The 8,996-nt window shown below is 40.0% G+C and overlaps 1 long non-coding RNA gene across 1 annotated transcript; it reads left to right on the forward strand.

Moving 5' to 3' along the window:
* The first annotated feature begins 2,106 nt into the window (after nucleotides 1–2,106).
* LOC138753588 (uncharacterized) lies at nucleotides 2,107–8,677 on the forward strand. Its single transcript, XR_011351279.1, has 3 exons — nucleotides 2,107–3,423; nucleotides 7,929–8,043; nucleotides 8,152–8,677. It is a non-coding gene; the product is annotated as an uncharacterized lncRNA (long non-coding RNA).
* The last annotated feature ends 319 nt before the right edge of the window (nucleotides 8,678–8,996 follow it).

Genomic DNA, 8,996 nt, shown 5'->3' on the forward strand with positions numbered 1-8,996 from the left:
CCCTTGTCAGGCAACCACATCTCCCCTCTCCATTTGGATTTGCAAATTCACTCGCAAGCGTCAACTGATTTTGCAGTGACCGTAACTCCTCCCCACCCAGCCCCCCCCCGGAAAAGATTTCAATTTTCATATATAACAAAGGTCACTCTTTTAATTCCCTCCTTATTCCCTCTATTCCCTTTCATTCCCTTATTAATTCTTATCTATACTCTATGTATTTTCCTCTAAATACGGATACACTCATGTATACACATATATACATACACATCTATATATCTATATACCCATATACACACATACATATAATTCGTGGTCATTTTTACTCTCATTACATGTCTTCATTTCTCTGCTTGTTTTGTAGTTCTGCAAATTTTCGTGTTTCCTCTGGATCCGAGAATAGTCTGTTTTGTTGCCCTGGAATAACTATTTTAAGTACCGCTGGGTACTTTAACATAAATTTATATCCTTTTTTCCATAGGATCGTTTTTGCTGTATTGAACTCCTTCCTCTTTATCAGGAGTTCAAAACTTATGTCTGGATAGAAAAAAATTTTTTGACCTTTGTATTCCAGTGGCTTTTTGTCTTCTCTTATTATCTTCATTGCTTTCTCCAATATATTTTCTCTTGTTGTATATCTTAAGAATTTTACTAAAATGGATCTTGGTTTTTGCTGCGGCTGTGGTTTCGGGGCTAATGTTCTATGTGCCCTCTCTATTTCCATTTCTTCCTGTAATTCTGGTCTTCCTAGGACCCTGGGGATCCAATCTTTTATAAATTCTCTCATATTCTTGCCTTCTTCATCTTCCTTAAGGCCCACTATCTTTATATTATTTCTTCTATTATAGTTTTCCATTATATCTATCTTCTGAGCTAACAGCTCATATGCCTCTTTAACTTTTTTATTAGATTCTTCTAATTTCTCTTTTAAGTCCTCTACTTCCATTTCTACGATAATTTCTCGTTCTTCCACATTATCCACTCTTTTTCCTATCTCTGATATGACCATTTCTATTTTATTCATTTTTTCTTCTGCACTCTTAATTCTTCTTTTTATCTCATTAAATTCTTGTAATTGCCATTCTTTCACTGATTCCATATATTCTTTAAAAAAAGATATATCCATTGTCCTGCCTTTCTCTTCTTCTTCCATTTCTCTATGTTCTTCTTCTTCTTCTTCCTCTGGGTTGGCCATCTGTTGTTTCCTTGTTTTCTTTTTGCTCTCTTCTTTCCTGTTGTCGTTATTTTCTACGTTCTGCTCCTGTTGCTGTGTTGCAGCTGTCACTCTCAGCTGTGGAGATCGACTCCGCAGCTGTTCCCCCCTCCTGTCAGTGTGTTTTTTTTCATGCGCGGTTGCGCACTTTTACTCGGCTCCGCGAGTCATTTTTGTAGTTCCGAGCTCAGGACTTCCACTGACCTTTGGGAGCGGGCTTCTCTCTCCGCGGCGGCCCTCTCGGACAGGTAAGGCCTTCACCTTCTTCTTCCGACGTTCTTTCATCTTCTCTTCTTCCCGTTGTTTTCGACTTTTCTCTCTTCGCTGCCATTTTCTTCTCACCTTTACTTTTACTTTGTTTTAATTTTTATTCTTGTACCTTTGTGTTTTGTGCGTTTTTTTTCAACTTTTCCGGAGAGGGCTGGAATTCCCTGACCGGCCACTACTCCATCACGTGACTCCTACACACTATTATATGAAGAAAAAGCATCAGTGCCTCTACTTCCTTGGGAGATTGCAAAAGTTTGGTATGACATCAGAAGCCCTAGCAAATTTCTATAGATATGTGCTGGAAAGAGTGTTAACTGGCTGAAACACAGTCTGGACACTCATACCCCAAGCAGAAAGCCCTGAAAAAGATAGTGGACAGAGCCCAGGACATCACAGGTAAAACCCTCCCAACCATCAAGAATATCTACAGGGAACATTGGCGTTGGAGAGCAGCAGCAATCGTCAAGCATCCACACCTCCCTGCCTGTGGCGGATGAACTATCACCTGGGCCCTAGGCTGAGCTTTAGTAAGGCATCCCCCTGACCTTTCCCCCCCATCCTACAGCTCCCACCCTTTGTCAAATAGAATAAAATGTAGAGGAGGAGGAAGAGAATTCTGATGCCCTGGTTGAGGGTCTTGACTTGGAATGTCACCTGTCCCTCTGCTGCCCAGCCAGCTTGATTCTCCACTTTGGAAGTAGTTGGCCACCAGGTTCTGATGCAATCAACATTGGTGGCAAGACAGGCTGGCTCCTCTCACCCTTTTTCCCTTTGTTACTGATGCACAGTTATTAACTCGAGAGGCTGAGACTGAGCCAATCTACAGGCTTTTATTCATAATGAACAAGGATCTCATCGTGACCCGGGCTTTCTGGGGAAGGGTCAAGGTGATGGAGGCTTTACACAAGGTCAAAAGAGGGAGGGGCCACAGGTACAGCCACGAGACAGGGCGGAACCAGGTAATCAGGAATACAATACAGTTCAGCAATTCACCACAGTTACACACCACCACCCCTGCTCTCCAATCCACAGCGTCTGGGCACAAGCAGAGAGATCATAGTTGTGAGTCAGGCCCCCTACTGAGCCAATGATCCTCAGCCAGAATCAACCGCCCTTTTACAGCAGACGCAGTAAATGCAGAGCGGGGCTGCATGTGGCTTCTGAGGGACCGCGGAGACCACCGCCAGTGGAGGCACCCACTTTGGGATGTGGTTGCGGCTTGATTCCGATGGCATGGCATACTCACCCTGCTCCAGGCCTGAGCTGTTGATGGGTAACAATCTCTTTGACTATGGTGTCCATTCTCAAGGTAACAGTTGCTACCGATCTCTATTCATATAATTGGCTACACGATGTTACCGCCCCACACCCCCTAACATCTACTTTCATTGGCTGTACATCATGACTTCATGCGGAAGCCAGTGCTTCATTGGCCTGTCAGGCGATCAATCAAATCACGGACAGGTCCACTTACCTTCTGGGTCCCTAGGCTTCAGCCTCATCAGCCTGCACCCTGCACACGCTCTGCTCTCACTGCCACTATCAGGAAAGAGGTATATGTGCCACAAGACTCTCATTACCAGGTTCAGGAACAGCTGCTACCCCTCCATCATCAGATTCCTAAACAACAAACTCAGAGACTCGTTTAAGGACTCCTACTTTTGAACTTTATTGATTTTTTCTCTCTCTGTATTGCACAATTTATTTACATTTCTTTATTTACATGACTACGTACCTTTTTTAATCATGTTTTTTTTTTTGCAGTACCAATAAGTGGTAATATCGACCTGCAGGAAAAAGAATCTCAGGGTTGTATGTGATGTCATGATGTTGTACTCTGACAATAAATCTGAACTTTGAATATTGAAATTGAATTTATCCAGGTGCTTCGACAGGCAGGAGTTGATTTGATCCATAACCAATGTCTCAGAGCACTTCATTGTGTTAGTAATTTTTGTAAATTGCATATTGGCTCTTATTGCTAAAGCATTGGAGTTAAAAATAGATTTGTTTAAAATTGTACTGGATGTTGGTGAGACTGAACCTGAAGTGCTGTGTACAGTTTTGGTCCCTTTATTTAGGAAAAGGTTTTCTAACAAGGTAAGGTGGCAGTCCAGAAAAAAAAATCATTAGCCTAATTTATGTCATGGTTAAAAAAGAATAGTTAAAAAAGTTAAAACCATGTTATATGGAATTTAGATGACTGAGAGATGTTCTTATTGAAACTTTTAACATCCGTAAAGCCATAGCAAGATAGATGTTGAGATATTTCCTTTTTTTTAACAACTTTATTTATATTATAAAAAATATACAATTATAAAAAAGCAAAGTCCTCTATTACAAAGATATATTAATAAAGATATATTAATAAAGTACTTAACCATACATTAGTAAATTAGTAATATATTTATCCCCTCCCCCTCCCTCCCCCCAAAAAACTCTGACTACCCCAACACTACATTATAATGTTATAATGTTATTAATATGGAGCCTTTTACACAAAAAAATTAAATAAGTACCTTAATATTACATTAAAAAGTTTTTAAAATATAATATTTAAGATATAGAAATATCCATACATTTGAAATATGGTTCCCACATTTTAATAAAAAAGAATAATTGTTCTGCAAATTGTAAGTTTTTTTTTCTAAATGAATACATGACTTAAATTCATTATGCTATCTTTGAATATTAATTACTACATCATCCTTTCATGTTACCGCTACACATTTTCTCGCCACAGCCAATTACAAACTCATCTGACTGAAAAACAACATTTGAAATTAAAAAGAGATTGGGTTGGGCACATTATTTCATCTTCTTAGAATTCCAAGGCTCGTGGAGTAGCAATTTTAATTGATATTTACCTTTTACATTGGATTTTATGTTGGAAAAGAAGGGTAGAGGTCTGATGATTAATTGTAAGATTTTTTCTGAAGCATGGACATTGTTAAATGTATATTCTCCTAATGTAGATGATGAAAAAATTATTACTCAAGTTTTTTTGGGATTGAACCAAGCAAATTAAAATATATTGGTAGGAGGAGATTTTAATTGTTGTTTGGAACCTTTGTTAGATAAATCACCAAAATCAGAAAGAAAATTAAAGATGATGTTGAGATATTTCCACAAGTGGGAGAGCATTCAACTCTCATTAGTGGCAGTCATTTAAGTCAGGTACATTCAAATTTCTCCTTGATGAGAGGAATGAATCTCTGAAATCACTGGATCACAAACATCCTAGATTACAAAACATCCACTGTATTGAAAGATAGTTTAGATTGTTTACCTGACTTATCTATATTTGCAATTTCAGGGAAAAAAATTTCAGTCATCATGTCTTACTCCTATGTGGCAAAAAATATTCATCCTTCCCCAGTCTGACCCACACAAGACTCCAAAACCATAAGTCACTTGGGAATCAGTACCCCAGCATGGTAATCACTGGTATCAAATCCAACAAAATCTAATCAGAATAAAACACTCAGCAACAACCCGAGCATTAATCAAGAATAGACAAAAACAGCATTTGACTCTACAGTCTCTCCCACTAATCTTTTTTTTTCTTGTGAGAACTTGTATTTCCTTTGCACTGTTGGATTGTATGAGCATTGTTTAATCCAATCAGGCATTGACAGACTTTCTTAATTTTCTGCTTAAGTAGTTTAAGATAGCAATATTTTACTTTGTGGGATTATAGGGATCTAAAAGCAAGAATGAGAACTTTAAAACTGAAAGTGTTCCTCATTCTTGAGCTATGTAGGTCTAAAACAAGAAAGGCAATGGAGGAATTCTCTCTCTCTCTTTCTCCCTTTCGATTCCTGACTCTTCACTCCATGTAAGATTTTCACCCCATGTTATGTGGAAACAGGAATCTATTTCATTCAGAATAGAAATTCATAGAAGGGTTTGAGGGTTAAGGTTGGTGGTGTAGGGATAAGCATATGAAAAAGGCAGTCATTGTTGGAGTAACTGACTGAAGAGCCATTATTTCCATTATGAAAAACTAGGTTTTCATTTCATGCAACTGTATTAACTTGGATACATTCAATTATTTCCTAAAAGTCATATGTGTACTGTAAAGATGGCTACTTTTGTCTTCCTAATAGCTGAAAGTTGCATTCTCCAAATTCTTTGCCTTACAAAGGTGTAAATAGAACAAATAACACAAACAGAAAAACATCAGTCTTCCCAAATGCCTTGAATTCTAAAAATAAAAAGGTCATTTAATTTTGGAAATGTATTACCATTTCAATTTCTGCAGTCACTGCCATAGATAACAATTAGTCAAATTGTGTGCTTGCAAAGAAAGAGTTCTTCCATACATGATTTTATATTTAAGATCAGAAGATTTAATTCCCATATCCAAGATAGTAGCTACATGGAAGAAATTATTTAAGCACTTATTCTGAGACAGCTGATGAATTTGAAAATAAATGATCAATGTTTCCCCAGGTTAAAATGTTAAATCTGTTTATAAAGATAATCTCAATAAAGGGTCTTGACCCAAAATGTTGAACCATTTCTTAACATGAATGCTTATTCATCCATTGAGTTACTTCAACAGCTCATTGTTTCCTCAAGATTTCTGTAACTTCAGCTCTTGTGTTCCTCTTTTTAACAATACCTGTTTTTTGGGAAGGAAAATCATCCAAACTATGCTTGTTAGGTGAGAGAAGAGGTTTTATTGGTCAGAAAGGCACTTCCAATGACAAATATCATTAATAATTTTCACATCAACATCCTGGAATTGTATTTATGAGTACCCTAATTACATGTTGCAGTGGTTCAAGAAGATAGGCTCCATGTCTCTGATTCACTTGACATCATGGTTTCTAGGAAAGTCAGCTGATATTTATCAATGGGAATTAAATATTCAAGGGTATCAGGTAATACAAAAAGACAGACAGGAAGGTAATGGTGGGGGGTGGCACTCTTAAGCATGAGATCAAGGCAATAGTGAAAGACAATATAAAACCTGAGGAGCAGAATCTTGAGTCCATCTGGGTAGAGATTAAGAATAGTAAAGGGAAAAAAAAAATCACTGGTGGGAGTTGTCTATCGCCCACCAAATGGCTGGAGCTGAAGGATTTTATTAAAGCTTAAATGGACTTAGGTGACTCGGCTTATTCAACAGCACTGCTTTCCACACATTTCACACTTTGATCATACCTGGGCAATTATTCACTGGGTGGGAAGTATTCCAATACAAAAGTTGTATTTGAACAGCTGGGCTACATGTATGGTTGGCGCTGTAGTCTAAATCTACAGATATTGTTTTTATGCTCCATTGCCTTTAGTGAATCCAGTTTGCTCAGTTCTTTCCTGGTACTGTATCACACAGAATAAATTGAATGAGCTGGAAGTTGAGCTTCTCTTCAAGATGTTTGCCTGCTCAGCATTTGTGGATAGTTACAAATAGGCTTTTTCAGGTGCATCCTATGCTGAAAGCACAAAGCTGGCCACCTGAAGGACACAGTTGTACCGGATGTGCCTCTGAACACACTCTGGCTCCTGCCCAGTGTCAGCTGTGCTCCCGCCCCTGATATGATGTCATTTTGAGCACGACAAGAAAGAACACAGGTCAATGGAAGACCCTGTGTAGGCAGGAGACATAAGGATGATGATTTCAGTGTTTCTGAGTGTTCAGAATGAGATACGGCAGATCTTTGGTAAAGCTATTTGTGCTGTTGAAGCTCTTCAATCGTCCTTGAGATCTGAAAATCGCATAGGTATAATCAGGAGAAGGTTCCTGCAAAGCTTGAGGGCAAGAAGACAGCAGTTAGCGGTCAAAAGGCGCGCGGAGCATAAGCACCGCAGACTAAGGTGAATGCTGCTGGTCAGTCAATTAGCTATGGTGACACATCGGTCTCTCTGGAGGTTGAACCGACCCCAGGGTGCTGAGTTCTGGAGTAATGTCCTCACCAAATTTGATGATTTTGAGTGGAGGAGACACTTTTGTATGTCATCTTGCACCTTTCACCGTGCTGGAACTCATAGAACCTCACCTGAAGGTGCATAGACGACTTGCACCGAGCATTGGAGCCTGGTCTTTGATTAGCTGTGGGCTACCCCTTGTGAGTATTGATCCATCTTTGGAATAGGCGTCAGCACAGTGAGCATGGTGGTGCAGGAGGTGACTGCTGCCTTGAGGAAGTTCCTCAGTAAATGTTTCATCTCCCTGCCAAGTGGAACACATCTCCAGGAGACCAATGATGGCTTTGTGCAAAGGGGAGACCCAATGCGTGCTGGTGCCATTGATGGGTCACACATTCCCATTATCGCACCCAACGTGGATGCTGCAGCCTACTACAATCGCAAAGGGTGGCATTCGTAGGTTTTGCAAGCAGTGGTTGACCAGAGATTCTGGTGAGTTAAGCCTCTATTGATCTTTATCACATCATATCTCAAATGACTATAACCACTGTAATTTCCATTCATGTTACAGCTTCTCAGATGTGTTTGTGGGGTGGCTGGACCACACGCATGATGCCCGAGTGCTTGCCAACTCTCCTCTGTATAGAAAAGCAGAGGACCAGGGTGGATTCCTCTTCCCACGTGATGTGAGTGTTCACCCTTCAAAGCTCTGTGTTTCAATATGTTATGCATGCTTGCTGTGTCAACATTCAGGTTCATGAATTAACTACATTTCTGCATTGTTGTGCCTGCAGGTGTCCAAGAATGTTGAAGGAGTGGAGGTTGCAGCGCATCTTGTGGGTGATGCAGCATACCCCCTATGAAGCTGGCTGATGAAGGCACCAAGTACTGGATCCGGATCAGCGAAGATTTAACAAGGCCCTTAATTTAGCAAGGATAGTGGTGGAACATGCGTTTGGCCATCTTAAAAAGCCGCTGGCGGTACCTGTCCAAGCATTTAGATATCTTTACCGCCTTAGTCCCAGATGTTGTGTTTCCCTGCTGTGTACTGCACAATATATGTGAGATTAACAAGGAAGACTTGTTATTGGTCCTGCACCCAATAGCGCAGATTGTCTTGATCAGCAGGCCCATGGGCACCAGGCCATCCATTCTGACACCCATTATGTCCATCCTGTAAGGGTATGTCCCTGCTACCCAGCTCCCCATTTTCCACAACTTATTCCACCCTCCCCACCCAATGCTGTGACATGAGCCTGCTCCCTGGCATGTTATGTGCTCTCGTGAATGAACGGGTACATATAAATGAAACATGTGACTTGTGTGCTTGTCAAAAATTTAATAAAATTTAACAAAATATGTTCTTTGAGAAATCACACTGCTTCATAAATATCTGAGGTAGATATCACAACATTAACATTTCTCATCATGCTTAAACTTGAAGTAAACCATGGAATGGACAAATAACAGTGCAAATCCACTCCACACTTGAACACCGCAGAACAAACACTGAAACAGTAAACACAACAAACACCACCACCCGGCACCATAGCATCTCACTGCTGAATGTTTCCATCCTTAAAGTGTTGCACAGAACATTGCACTTATGAGGGGCTTCCTGAACAACTAAAGTGAACAG

Source organism: Narcine bancroftii, chromosome 2 (assembly GCF_036971445.1).
Source record: "Narcine bancroftii isolate sNarBan1 chromosome 2, sNarBan1.hap1, whole genome shotgun sequence".
In the NCBI taxonomy this organism is placed as follows: Eukaryota; Metazoa; Chordata; class Chondrichthyes; order Torpediniformes; family Narcinidae; genus Narcine; species Narcine bancroftii.